Source organism: Pogona vitticeps, chromosome 9 (assembly GCF_051106095.1).
Source record: "Pogona vitticeps strain Pit_001003342236 chromosome 9, PviZW2.1, whole genome shotgun sequence".
Lineage (NCBI taxonomy): Eukaryota > Metazoa > Chordata > Lepidosauria > Squamata > Agamidae > Pogona > Pogona vitticeps.
Genome location: NC_135791.1, coordinates 8,295,091 through 8,310,036, shown reverse-complemented (window position 1 = coordinate 8,310,036; position 14,946 = coordinate 8,295,091). Strand labels below are relative to the sequence as shown.

The following is a 14,946-nucleotide window of genomic DNA, read 5'->3' as shown; positions in this document are numbered from 1 at the left end:
GACATCTATGGATCTCTCAATATTCTTGAACTCAACTCCCATTCAGAACTTCGGAGTGTTACCTTTTTTTGATTACAAGTCCAAAAATACTGTAGTGGGAGATTCAATTTTTTTTTTAAAAAAAGTGACCGTTTCCAACCTCTGCTCCCTTGATTTCTGACCATTCGCCCAGGGCTGACAGGAGCTACAGTCCATTAGCATCTGAATGATCACATAATCACCAACCCTAAAGTATTTGTTTTTCTTTTTTACAAATTGCTTAGATTGAAAATTTTCAAAACTACGTGTAACAATAATAAAACATATACACAGTACACAAATACACAATACATGCATTAACCTACTATTTTTATGTCATTGCTAAGAAATGTTAGGCTGGACTACAAAGGAAAGATGAGCATAAATTGATACATTTTCAATATGCAGTAAAACAAGACATTCTAAAACAACAAATAATCCCTTTGTGAAGTGCTTTGGATGCTGTTTTGATTATGATGATATTTCTGCTGATGAACATTAGGAAGGGGATTTCTGGGTTAACTGAACTGGGGGGGAAACACAAAAGAGATTCATTTTTTTCATTTTCAGAGTCTTGTGGGTTCATGATAGAGAGCCTCCAAAATACAAAAAGAAAAGCTAACAAAATTTGCAGAACTCTTGCATATTTCGCATTTGTATGACCTCCATTTTACAACCTCTTTTGACATTTCAGCATATAATTACGTTGTGAGTCTCATGAGGAGGGCTGCCAGCTGTCAATTAGGATTCAGAGAACATCTTAAAATGGGTGGGTGGGAAGTCTGAATGTTGAAAAGGGCTTGGAAAACTGCAGTGGCTGCTTGGTGACCTGTTTGATGTTGCTGAGTGAGCTCCTCTGACCTCCATTTTGGATTGGATTCATTCCTTGTTAGCCTGATAATGGTATTGCTGTCGCTGCTCTTCCATCGCAGATTACCTTTTGTTTGTTTGTTTAATCATCCCACTGTTCCTCGACTTTTGGATTACTTTCTGGATTACTTGGAATCCTTGCTTTTTTGGCCTTTTAGTTTTGGTTGGTTGGTTGGTTGGTTGGTTGGTTGGTTGGTTGGTTGGTTGGTTGGTTGGTTGGTTGGTTGGTTGGTTGGTTGGTTGGTTGGTTGGTTGGTTGGTTGGTTGGTTGGTTGGTTGGTTGGTTGGTTGGTTGGTTGGTTGGTTGGTTGGTTGGTTGGTTGGTTGGTTGGTTGGTTGGTTGGTTGGTTGGTTGGTTGGTTGGTTGGTTGGTTGGTTGGTTGGTTGGTTGGTTGGTTGGTTGGTTGGTTGGTTGGTTGGTTGGTTGGTTGGTTGGTTGGTTGGTTGGTTGGTTGGTTGGTTGGTTGGTTGGTTGGTTGGTTGGTTGGTTGGTTGGTTGGTTGGTTGGTTGGTTTAGGGATTTCCCCCCCTATCTGCATTGCTGGACTGAAACAATTTAAGTGGGGGAGCTGTCTCCCTAGTCCCTTATATTTTGTGTGTTTGGGTTAGGACCCAAGACGCCTTGTGCCCTTTTAAACAAAAAGAAGGGGTTAAAATATTTTGATTTTTTTTTAAAAAAGGAGAGTTAATTATGTTGCCTTTAATGTGTGTGTTTTATGTTCAATGTGTTCATGTTGATGATTTCTCTTTCTCATCTGTTCTGTTTCCTGCTGGAGAATTGAATGAGGATGGTGGTGATCAATGTGAACTTCAGAGTACTGTTAGTGCCTGCGTAAGTCTGTGGGCAGTGGTGGTTGCCCGCTTTTCAAAACAATGAGTTTCTTTGCCTGCTTTTTTGGACTAGTTTTGAGGGATCCATAAGGCTTAATTGCCTCCAATGTCACCAACCAGGATGGAAAAACTGAAATGGAAGAACCTGGAAAATGTGGGTATTTAGGGGTTTGCTGAAAGGACCTCTACTTGAAAGAACTCAAAGCCAAAGAGGCCCCCTGAATCTGAATGAAAGCAAACTGAAGATTTTCCTCCTGCTCATTCCTAATGAGCACACCTTTGATCTCTCTGATAATTTTTGTGATTTTGTTTGTTTGTGTGTGTGTGTGTGTTTGTGTATTTCAGAGGATTTTTCCCCATCTAGGCTATTACTGCTGGTTGTTCTGATGCTGTTTAATTAACTCTGAGTTGCCTGATTTTCCTTTGTGTCTTATTGCGTGTGATTACTGTTTTAATTTATATTATGGGTTCTCTGTGGTGTTGCTTACCTTTCAAGATCAAAAGGCAGGCTACTAAACAAATAAAAACAAATAGTAGCAAGTTAACAAGTTCATTCAACTGGGTATAATGGGAATGGTTCCTAAGTGTAATTCTGAATCTAATGCTTTCTTTTTTTCCTTCAAACCATATATTTTGTCTTTGCAATTTTCAGTAGTGGAGGTAACAGAAACTCATCTGCATATGACAAATAGGTTTTAAATATGACCATTCCTCTGCATCTTATTGTTTCTGAACATTTTATTTGCTTTTAAGCTCAATGTCTTATAGTTGACATTATAGGATGACCACAGATGGATCTGAGTTGGCTAGTGGTTATCTTACCAAACCTACATTGTCTGTGAAGAAACTGAGTTATTTAATCAAAGTATTTTGGCTCAGGACTGTAAATCATTTAAAGGTGTATCAGATTACGCTTCTGCCTTTTTAATGGTAGTTATTAAGAAGAGGACCTTTAGTCAAGGTAAACACGTTCTGTATATTGGCAAAGGCTGTTTGAACAGAGGCTAATGGCAGGATTATAACATTTCTACTCTCTATAAACCTATTGCAACCAACATGAATTTGGCACAACTCTGGGAGGCAGTGGAACATAGCAGGGCCTGGCGTGCGCTGGTCCATGGGGGTCACGAAGAGTCGGACACGACTAAATGACTAAACGAAACGAACTTATTGAGCCAGGGTTATAATGAGAAGATTGTAAGTTGAATTATATTTAATTAATCAGAAGATCTAGATTCCAAAATAAGTCTGTGTTTTCCAAGATAAAATACATTATTATTATTCAGATACATTAATACGTTCTTAATAGTGAATTTAAGTGGTGAAAGCCAATGGAATCAAAGCTAAAATGGATCTATTGTTTGACACAGTTAGTGAAGGAAACCATGATGGTAAGGAATCGTAAAACAAAATTTTAAAAACTTGTGCGGTGAAAAGCTTAAAAGGTAGGACACTGAGCTTGCTCATTAATTATTAAATGTTGAGGATTCATTGAAAGTGGGGAACGGAACTGAATAAAAGCACAGTAGGACTCCCTTATCCACAGGATCTGTATCTGCTTATTCACTTATCCATAGTCTGAAAATATTAAAATATTTTTTAAAAACGAATATACATATATTAATGATGAAATTACCAGAACTGGGCACTAAAGGGAGCTAAAGACCATGCTATAGTATTCATTACTGAAATAGTGTTATGCACTTTTCAGCATTGGCTGGGGAAGCTTGGAACCAATCCCCCAAAGATACAGAAGTCCTACGGTATCCAAAAGGATGGCGTGGCTGACTAGCTGGTGGCAGATTTGGAGGCTGAACCCAGAATAAGAACATTTCTGTCCAAGGATGAGGCTACTCTGCAATCTTACTGCTCCAGGCTTCACCATTTGTCTAAAGTTGTATTTTACCTTCCAGACCTTTAAATGTCCCAAAAGAGAATTTCTGCTTCACCAGTTAATTCCATTCCACTCTTCAAACACAACCCATGGCTTGCCACTCAGGACCGTTAAAGGGGGGCGGGGGGCAGGGGGGAGGAAATACCCCTGCCAACTATCGGCATCTTCTCCACAATATCTGTTCTTCAAAGAAAAGAAGTCTTGTTCTTAAACCCTTGCCAGGAGGGAATTCTGAACTCTGCTAGCGTGCCCTAGTTATCTCTGTGCATCAAATGCAGAAAGAGGAATGAACAAATAACCAGAAGGAAGAAGGCCAATTAGCAGAGTGGATCCTGAGTAACTGGACACAGCTGAGCCATGGGGTGCAGGTGGAACCAAAGCAAACCCATTGTGTTCTTCACTTCTTCATTCAGCAACGAAATGTTTCCTTTTCCTATTTAAAATAAAAAGCACTTTAAACCACAAAGGAAACAACAAGTAACAGGAGCATAGCTGTTGACCGTGAAATAAAAAATAAAAAATCCAAGCACATCTGTAATACTTTTATGAGTTGAGTCCATATAGTTTCATACTTATGGTGACCTAGTAGGGTTTTCAACATGATGTGAGATGTTTGAGAGGCGTTTCTGATTGCCATCACCATGTGTATTTTCGTGACCAGCTGGGGGTTTGAACCAAAATCTTTGATGGGCTAACCAAAAAGGCAAAGTGATTAGGATAGGCTGCATATAATCTTCCCCTTTACCATCATCTTGATACCACCCCCCATCTTCTGGTGAGGGATCTGAATATGTAGAGTTTAAGATATTAGGGTTGAAAAGAAGTTGTTTCATTTGTTGAGTTAATGTAAATTAATTGATTAAATAACTAATCCTGAGATTTACACGGTCATATGGTTGTTACTGTGGTCCTGCAATGGTCCATTTGTTATGGAAAATGTTATGACAAGTTCCTTTTGACTTAAAGAGACCCTAATAATATTTTCAAGATACATAAGAAATTCTAGAAGTAATGTATCATTCCCCCCCACACCAGAGAATTCCCAGGCCAAATTGAGGATTGAACCCAGGTTTTCAAAATCCTTCTTCACTACTCTATTCCTTACAAAACTTATTTTTTTTAAGAAAATGGTGATTATGAAATTTAGTAAACCATATCTATCAATTGATTGATCCATAAATTTATCAATATCTACTACTCAGTTAATCAGAGGCATCTTTTCACTCAATTAAAATATTTGAAATATAATTAACTAACCTAATTAACACTGCCAGTTATACAAAATGTGATGTTGGAGGAGAACTTTATGGATACCGGAGTCTGCCTGAAAGACAAAAGGTGAGCTGTAGATTAAATCAAGCCTTAACTCTCACTAGAAGCTAGAATAACCGAATTCCAGCTATTATACATTTGACATGTCGTGCAGGGACAAACCTCACTGGAAGAGACAATAATGGTAAGAAAAATGGAAGGCAGTAGGAAAGCAGGGGAACCTAACAAAAGATTGATTAACTCAGCCTTGAATTCGAAAAATGACCAGAGTTTTTGGAAGTCACTGGTGGGTAGAGTAGCAAGAAGCTGAAAGGAATATGGAAACATATAACAACGGGAGGGGGGGGATTGCACAAACTTATTAGTTCATCCGCCCCATTGAACACAACTAAGTTTTTCTTCTGAGAAGACCTAGCTAGGGTTGCATTGTACAATCTTGCCGCTCTGCTCTTGTGTGTAATGTGTCCATAGCATTTCCTTAGTGTAAGTAGTGTAAATACTAAGGCCTTGCAGGCTTTCATGGGTCTTTAGCTGGCAGCAATACATTCACAAATCATTTTTGGTTGCTACAGTTATCCCATTGTTTTGCGCTTGCTTATCTCTGCCTTGTCAGAAGGGATCGGATGTTTTGTGCCCCGATTAATCTGAGCCTCGCGTATAGTTCCGTTCAAAAATGGGTGAGGATAAGCCTGTCTTGCTTCCCTCCAATCTGGTGTCCCAGGGATTCCTGTAGTGACTTAAGGGAGAGATACGTTTGGTAGACAGATTAGCCCAACAGAGCCTTAAAAAACGGGAAATTAAAGCAAATCGACATTTCTAAACCAGCAAAACGAACGGCTCTGTGGATTCAAGCCAGGCTTATTCACGGCCAGAATCACGTTTCTCTAAATGTACAGTAGTCATAAATCCTCTGGTTTGAGTGGGTCTCCTCCAGGTGCAGATCCAAGGTCCAGATTTATTCCTGCTCTGAGTAGAGCCGCTGAGTTCTACCGGGGCTTACTACCTGTGAAGTCCCATTGGCTTCAATAGCTTGGTTCGAAGTCTGGATCCAAAGCAATGCGTCTTGAAGGGTTAAGAGGAACATGAATTGCTTTCTCCCCCACCGCCGACCCTTTGGGAGGGATTTAACCCTCGGGAGAAAGAACTCCCCCACCCAGCGTAAAAAGCATCTTGCTTTTTCTTCTCCCCCCCCCCCTTTTTTTGTAAATTTTCTTAAGGGAGGTGGAGAAAAGCTTTGCCTTTCAAAACACGCCGCAGCCCCCCGATGCCTCCTCTTCTCTATCGCAAAACGTAAGAACAAACCCGGGCTACCTCTACACACACACACACACACACACACACACACACACACACACACACACACACACACACACACACACACACACACACACACACACACACACACACGGGGACTTTCTCACCCTCAGTCCCCCCCCCTTCGGATTTGGCTGGCTGGCTTGTTGGTTTACTCGTTTAAAATATTTTTAAGCCGCCTTTCTCCTGAAAAGGATCCAAGGCGGCTTACATCATTTAAAAGACATTTTGCTACTGGGGATGGGAGAGGCGGGATGTCTTCAGTGATTACTAGAAAGGGGAGGGAAAGCTGGATAGCTCCGTGGGTTAGGCATTTGGCTGTAGAGCGGGCGGTTGGGGGTTCTATTCCCCACTAGGCCTCAATGACTGGGGCTGGACTTGATGATCCGATGGGACCCACTCCAGCTCTGTAGCACTAGGACAGTGACTAAAGTAACCCTAGCTAGATTTCTGGAAGCTGTCGTTCACATCCTCAACTTTTCCAACCTCCGATCCGATTTCCAGAGAGATGCCCTGCAATCTTCTGGCGCCTTTGGCCAGAACGTCCGAAGGTGAACATTTCTGGTCTTGGTTTTCATCAGCCCCATCCCATAATATTCCCCGAAATGTAATCGGTAGCAAAGCGATTTGATTCCGAGGAAATTCTTCAGAGATTACACAATTTGCCAAGCGATTATTAAAATTACAGCAGGATGATGTGGAAAAAATATATTTTCCATCTCTTTAGGACCTTGTTAGTCCGGGGGAAAAGGTGCTACTATGCAAAGAATAGCTCGGTGTCTTTTTGGAAGCCTAAAATTCCATTTAATCCTCCTCTTCTTCTTTCTTTCTTTCTTTCTTTCTTTCTTTCTTTCTTTCTTTCGCAAACAACCCAGACTCTGAGAACGGCATGGTCGAAACGCTGCGTTAAAACGAAATCCACCGAAGTGAAGTCACCAGTCAATCCTATAAAGGTCAGCTGAGAAGTCCCATTGAGTTCAGTGGTGTTTACTGCTGGGTAAACGGTTATAAGATTGGATTTATAGTTTCTTTATCCTTTGCTGCAAAATAACTCAGGGCAAACATAGAGAAGTAATTCAGCATCAAAACGGGGGGGGGGGGGCGAAAATATGATTTTTAAATTTTTTCCCCAATTCCTTATAGGGGACGGAAACAGACCGTGAAGTTCCAATATATGTATTTATTTCACGTTGTTGTTGTTTTTAACTTCCCGGGGTCGTAGTGGCTGGTTATACTTATTTTATTTGGCCAGGCGCTAGCGAGATCTAAAAGAAGGTTTGAATTCAGGCATTCTTCGGCCCGGCCGTTGAAATCGATGAGACTCCAGTTCCATACCAGTTCCTTCCCTCCCATTGATTTTCGACGAGTTTAGTCGAAGTCTGAAGCTCTGGATCCACACCCACCACCCCCGCAGCTAGCAGCTGATTACTGAAATACGGAGGACGTGAGTCGCTATTGCGGGCGGTCCTCCCCCTTCAGTTACTGGTGGCTCTCCCACGACGAGTGGGGCCGGATTCCGACCTTCAGCATCTCTCAGCCGAGAAGACCACGGTGGCGTCTGAGCCCCAACGACTAAGCCAGAAAGCCAGCCAAGTTTGCTACAGCTCAGACCCTTGGTTTCTGCTCTTCCTCTTTTTCTTTCTTTTTTTAAAGAAAGCTGCCTCGATCCACCACCATCACCGGGACTCTGCAGGACCCCTTCACCGCCCACCGGATTTATTATTTATTTACGCTTTTACACTTGTAAACCGCTGATCTGGATGGCCAGTTCGGGTGGCGTACAAAACCGTCAATGATTCGGCCGTTATATATATAGGATTTTTAATTTTTAAGTCGGCTTGAGGGAACAATCCCTTATAGGGAACGGAAACAGACATGCGCTCCTCGGGAGCCCAAATCATTGACTGTTTTATACGCCACCGGAATTGGCCATCCAGATCAGCGGTTTACAAGTGTAAAATGTTTGGGTTTTTTGTTTGTTTAACTTATATGCCGCCCACACTACCCAAAGGTCTCTGGGCGGCTTACAACAATTAATTACTTGGGCACCGCGTTGCCCCCCCCCTCCCCACCTCTCACCAGCCCTCCACTGGCAGAGCCCCCAACCCCGTCCATATATTCCCCAGAGAGGGCCGAGTTCCCCTATGGCTGGGCCGGGAAGAGGTGAGCGGGATTTGTCAAGGCTGCAGCGTCGCTCAACAGAGCCTGTGCGGACCGAGGCTCGGTCCGTCCCAAAGCCTCGTACAGCCGCGTCCCCCTGCATGCAATGCAGTGGTTCGTTAAAAAAAAAAAAGCCGCCAGCTGGGTGAGGGTCTCCGGCGGAGGGGAAGGGAGGGGAGTGCTGTGAGGAGGGAGGGAGGGAGCACAAATCCGAGGGGACTGCTCATGTTTTATAGAAGGCGACGGGATCCCTAGTCCGAAAAGGTTAATTCTTTCTACCGGGTGAACTCGAGTTAATATTCATAGGCATCGGTTAATTTAATATTTTATAAAACAAATGTGAATTTCATCAATGAATTTATTCAATAAATGTGAATTTCATCAATGAGTCCATGAAATAAATGTGAGTTTCATCAACTAATTTAATAAACCGATTAAATTATAAAAATGTAATAAATTAATTTATTCATCCGCGCGTGTGGGGCTGCTGAAGCCACTGCCCACGGATTTTGGAGGAGGGCCCCGCCTTGTCATCATTGTGGAGTCTCCCCCCCCCCCCCTTGTCTAACAGCCATGTTATCCTTCGGCAAGACTGGAGCGTTCTCGCCCTGTCCATTGTTGTGGGTTGCCTTCAACCAAGCGCCGCTCCCGACGCCCACCGTTCTCGCAGGAGCAGGAGGTCCCGGCCGGTCCTACCAGGTTATTTCCCCGGAGGGATGCGGGGCAGCGGGAGGTAAAGGACCCGGCAGATTTCCCTAAGAAGAAGGTGGGCAGGAAAGCAACTTCCCCGGGAGGAACACAAACCGCCTCTCAGCTGGCCCCGGTTCGTAAAGTTCGAGTCCGTTTCCTGTCTCTTGCGAGCTTGCTCTCTACGGGGCTGGGGTGCGCTCAATCTAAATAGGGGAGAAAGCCAGTGGCATTTGACTCGTTGTGCTTTTTTTCTTTTTCCTTAAATAAAATGCAACGGCTGAAATCCGGTAGTAAGTCGCGACTAAAGTAAACCCACGGAACCAGCTGGCAGTTTGGTGGGCCAGTCCCTCTATGAATCCCATTGATTCCATGGGCCTGCTGTAGGTGCGATTTCACCATCGGATTACGCCCTTCGGAAGGAAGCAAAATAAAAAAAAGAAGCGCAGAAATTTCGTGGCCCTTGGATGCCTAACCATCAGGAAAGGTCCCTCTGAAATTAAACCTGTTCGGCTTTCTAGGTCCCTTAACTCTCGTTTCTGTTTTTATTCCGTCTTTGTTATGTGTGCTGAAAAAGACCCATGACGCTGTCTGCACGGGGCAATGATATCGCTATAAATGAGCTAGACAATCTGCTGGTTCTGTGTTGAAAACGAAACATCGGGAAAGTCTTGTTATTGCTGTTCTAGGTGCTGCTGATGGTGAGGACGGCCTGTTTGTTTGTTTGTTTGTTTGTTTGTTTGTTTGTTTGTTTGTTTGTTTATATCCCGCCCATCTGGTCTATACGACCACTCTAGGCTGTTTCCAGGGCTCATCCTCCGACACACACACACACACACACCCGCGCGCCGGGTCTCATCCTGTTCTGCACACACGCGACTCACGGCCAAGTGATCCTTTCCCTTCACGTGTTTCATTTCTTTCCTTCAGCTGTTTTTATTCCGACGACATCAACAATAGGGTGATGCACTGAACGTGTTTCGGCATAAAAGGGGGCGCGATCCGGAAGTCTTGGAGGGAAATATGGAGGCGAATTTTATTCTAACTAAAAGCAGAGCGCTCAGAAGGACACCGAGAGGCGGTTGCAGAAGCCCCTTTGTGGCTCTGCTCCTTGACGGGTCGGTTCCTTTTCCAACGGAGGGTGAAGATCCATTCACTGGTGACGGAGCAGATTCTGGTGGCATCATCACAAGATTCCTGAGGATGCTTTGCTAAGCTGTCAGCCCCACGGTGCTCGGAGCGCCCTCCCAGTGAAGGGTTTACAGGCGGCCTCGTGGGTTACTCCGCGAGTCGTTGGCACAGGGCTTGACCTTTCGATTCTTCGGGATAGACTGCGAGGTCTTTGGAGGCTCCACCAGACTCTTGGGGAGGAAAGACTGCTCGGGCCAGGTTTGAGCGGAGTTCGCCTGGCCCCGCCGCCGCAGTAAAGCCCGCCGAGCTCCGGGTGACTTAGCCCCAGGTATGTGCCTGCAGGATTGCGCCCACCTGATGTTTGCCCTTTGCTAAAGACAATCCACCAACCAGTGTGGTGGAGTGGACAAAGGGAGGACTTCGGAAGGCCAGCTTTCGAGTCTCCCCTCAGCTACGGAAACCTGGGGGGGGGGGTGACGGCAGTGAGGCAACCATGGCTTAAAGCCCTCCCTTGGGTCGCCACTAGTCCAAAGGACAAAGCACGGCTCGCTTCCTCCTCCTCCTCCTCCTCCTCCATCTTTTCCTTCTGGGGGGGGGGGGGGAACCAGGCAGCTCCGCGTTGGCCGTCATCCTGGCCTTGTCCGGAGGAGCGATTTGACAGGGCTTAAAAACTCGTGGAAGGTCAAACCCAGGACTGCGAGAGATGGGGCGGCGTGGGGGGGGGGGGAGAACCGAGACAAGCTGTCCCAGGGCCCCAAACAATCTCCTATTCCCCCCCCCCCGCTTCCCGGGCTGATCCTGCCTTAGGTGTTGCTTCCAAGAGTGTCTCTCTCTCTCTCTCTCTCTCTCTCTCTCTCTCTCACACACACACACACACACACACACACACACACCGCCATGCATTGTCTTTGAGCAGCAGGAGGGCAGTGGCAGAGCCCCCCCAAGATCATCTCGGCCTATGGAAAGCTTTCCTTTTCCTGATTCTCCAACCATTCCCACCCACACACCCTGCACCTCTCTACACACATACGCAACCGTGCTCAGCCTCTTCCCTTGTTTTGGTCTGCTTTTGCCCGCCTCTCACCCCCCACCCCACCCCCACGTCCATTTGGAGAACAGTCCCTAGGCGGCGGCTGTCCCTGGTGGCAGAGTAGGCGGGTGGACCTTGGGGTCTCCCCCAAAGACTGCGCCGCCCCCGCGTGAGAGGGGCCTCATCCAGGACCCCTGGCCCCGCGCCTTCAGCCTCCGCTGCGCCATCAAGGCCTGCTTTCCACTCCGGGCCTTACCGGAGGGGAGGCGGCGAGCTGTTTTTGGATGCGCGAATAATGCGAGCGAACCATTTCAGTGGCTAAATTCCCTACTCAAGGAAACAGAGCCGGACTTGTCTTTAGGGTTGGGGAGTCTTAGGCTATTTTACTCAATGGTGTCTTTCCATCCCCTCCCTCTCCGTTTTTTTCCCGTTTCCTTTTTTTTTTTTTTTGGTCCCTCCTTGTCCTGTCCTAATCCTGACCCACGCAGGCTGGTGGCAGCCGCCGCCTGAACCCTACAACCTCCGCCTCTGGAGGTGAGAGCGCCCTTTCCGAAGACGTACATGGCCGCCTAGTTCTACCCCTCTTTCTCCGGGATAGGTCTGACGTTTTGGTCGACATGTATTCCTCTACGTTGTGTTTATATCACGCACCGTCGTCGCAACACACACAAGCGTGTGTGTGTTTGTGTGTGTGTGCTGGTTAGATCACGTGCAGACGACGGCGGCGTGTACGTGGTTTTATGTTTTGTAGTTTAAAAAAGAAAACAGCAGCAGGATATATTCACAGATCTATTAAATCCTTCACGGGTACTCTGTACAGACGACCAAGGAAGGGGAATCTCGTCGTCTTTAAGAGCGTTCCGTAAAGAGAGAGAAAGCGACCCGACCCCTCCAGCAACCACCCTCACGCTTTTCTCTCCTCCTCCAAGGAGTGTAATTCCCGGGGGTCCCCATCCTGGAACACCCCCACCCTCTCTAAATATCTCCTCCCACTCTCGCCCGCTACAGGGTGTTCGCAAGGCCGCATCCTTTCTCTCCCTCTCCGCCCGTCCAAATGAATGTAATGCCTCCCCCCCCCCCCCGGCCAGCACATAAATATCCATCCTTACGTCCCGTCCCCCTTCCTGCTTTTCTGATCGGCCTGTGAGTCTCCAGAGCCTCGATAATCTGAGGCAGCTGAGGCTCTCCCACTAATCCTGCTTTCAGCATCATTTGGGTTGTGGGGGGGGGGGGAGGGAGGGGGCGGAGGCGGAAGGAGGGAGAAAGAGGCAGCGCGCAAAGCGCGCATCGCCAGGCCTTTTGCCGCACAGTCCGCGGATGCTGGTTCTCCGGGTGCGCCCCGAAAGGCGGGGGGGAGGGAAAACAAGGGCCCGGGGACGGCTGTTGTTTTGTTGCGGTCCAGAGACTCCCTCCTTTCGCCTCCCCGCGGCTCTCCCGGCGTCCGTGGGCCAGCAAAGGCGAGGAGGATTTATTTGTCAATGCCGAAGACGGAGGGGAAGATGCTGCGGTGGGGGGGGGGGTTCCAGGTGCCGCCGCAGAACATCCCACCCTCCGAAGCCATCGCGACCCGCTTTGCTTGGCTCCCGAGCGCTGAGAGGAGCAGGGGGAGAGAACTACTTACTTTTTGGATGGGGGGGCTGTCCCTGACCGAGAGCTTCCAGCCTCTCCTTCACTGGAAAGAAGGATGGAAGGAAGGGAGGAAGGACGGACGGTGCCCTACTTTTCTGGCCTCTTGGTCGATAAAATGGTGTCACTGACAACCAGCTCCCCTCCCTCCTTCTCTTGATTTTTAAATTGACCCCCGGCTGCTGACAGCAATTCGCCAGGATGATGAATCCGCGGGTGATGGAGAGCGCGCGCACCAGCCGAGGAAGAGGCGCGCCCCTCCCCGCCTCCCACTCCCTGGATTTTCGAGCTGCAGCCTTCAGACGGAGGAGCGGGGGAGGCAATAAGAATAGTAATAATAACTGTAATAATAAAGGAGAAGAACCAGTAGCACGGCGATGGACGTCGCAGCAAGATTTTTTTTTTTGCAAGGAAAGAGGGATGCGTCGCAAGGGCCACGGTATTTTTTTGGAAAACTGCAGGCGATTTGGGGGGGGGAGAGCGGGGGGGGGAGAACAGCCTGCCCGCAGCAAACCCGATTTCCCTCCTGCCTCACCCCCCCCCCAAACACACACACACACACACACACACACTTCGCCCTTCGCCCTCTGCCTGTGATGGTGCAGTTCAGCAGAAGGAACGGAGGAAGGACGGGAGGAAGGAAGGAAGGAAGGAAAAAAGGAGCCCTGCGCATCCGCCCACTAGCGGCACATCACAGAGGCAGAGATCCGCAGACACGCGCCGGGCAGAGATTCCGCCCTTGCGAGATGGGGACCCTCAGCCGCCGTCTCTTCGTCCGGGCCTTTCAACGTCTTCTCCCGTTCCTTCCCGCTTGGCTTAAACCCTTCGTGTTCACAGCGGACCTTGATTTAATTTCAATACAATTAAGGCACGCGGTGAATGCCAAGAGAGAAGCCGCGTCCAGCTTGCGCGCCCCGCCGGCCGCCGCCGGCTCTTCCTCGCGCGCCTCCTGCTAGAGACACCGTCTCTCCGACGCCCCGAACGGAGAGGATGGGGGCCCGTCGAGAGCCATCCCAGTGTCCAAGAGTACCCCGGGATCGGATTTTCATATTAAAAAGGGTTTGACAAACTCTACGTGGCTGGTAAGGAAATGTGAGAATAAAGCTTGGTGTATGTATGTATGTATGTATGTATGTATGTATGTATGTATGTATGTATGTATGTATGTATGTATGTATGTATGTATGTGTGTGTGTGTGTGTGTGTGTGTGTGTGTGTGTGTATGTATGTATGTATGTATGTATGTATGTATGTATGTATGTATGTATGTATGTATTTGCCTAGACGGTTTGCAGTGTTTTTGTCTGCGTGCAATTAATAAATCTAATTTCTCTTATTCAAGAGTTTGAGGTGCTAGTTTGATTATTGCGCTGAGACCTGGAGCAGGGCAGAAAGGGCTTTGTTACAGTTTGATGATCGTGGCGTTAAGCTGCCCTCCACGGTTGCCCTGACAAATCCTTCTCACACGCAGAGGACTAAATATAGGGGGAGGGGGGAGGCCGGCGACGCCTAGATACCTGTCTGTTTCCCTCCCCCCCCCTTTGGTGGGAGTGGGAAGGGGGCCGATGGTGATCTCTAAATAGCGTCAACCAGCGCATGTCCGTGTCAGGCCTCTTACCCCCCCCCTCCAAAAAATACGTCTCTCCTCGACCATGTATTGTCTTGAGAGTACGAAATACCAACAGATCTACGTGCATAAGAAGTGGGGTTTCACGGACTGGGCGTGGGGGGGGGGAAAGCAAAGCAGCTTGAGATGAAGCGATGCGGGTGCCGGCGGCCGTGAGGGTAGACTCGCCAATCCTGCAGTGGGAACGTGATCCCAAGCGCCCGTCTTCTTTCTGCTGCATTACCTTTTCAAGTAGCAGGGTGAAAATCTGAAAACCGGGGCTGGGAGAAAGCAGTCCGGCCGTCTTTTCCCATCCCTTCCCGTTTATTTAAATGAACTTGTCATTGATATTTTCCTGAAAGGCCCTTCCTCCCGCGCGTCTGAGATTGACACGCCGGTTCTGTGATTGGAAGTGTACAAAGATTGGCCAGATATGAAATGAAGATGACACTTCCCTCCTATCCCCTCCCCAAAGTCGGTCACATGATCCGAAAATGTGTGCAAGAG

General features: G+C 47.4%; 2 long non-coding RNA genes across 2 annotated transcripts in view; one reads left to right on the top strand and one right to left on the bottom strand.

The window, feature by feature from the left end:
- LOC110086152 (uncharacterized) overlaps nt 1-7,693 on the top strand; it is a 37,894-nt gene extending 30,201 nt beyond the window's left edge. Inside the window, exon 3 of the long non-coding RNA XR_002301772.3 lies at nt 7,075-7,693. This is a non-coding gene — a long non-coding RNA (uncharacterized LOC110086152). The remainder of the gene's footprint in view (nt 1-7,074) is intronic.
- On the bottom strand, nt 1,766-13,110 carry LOC144584269 (uncharacterized). Its single transcript, XR_013538406.1, has 2 exons — nt 12,829-13,110; nt 1,766-4,046 (listed from the first exon to the last, which is right to left on the bottom strand). It is a non-coding gene; the product is annotated as an uncharacterized LOC144584269 (long non-coding RNA).
- Nucleotides 13,111-14,946: the final 1,836 nt, after the last annotated feature.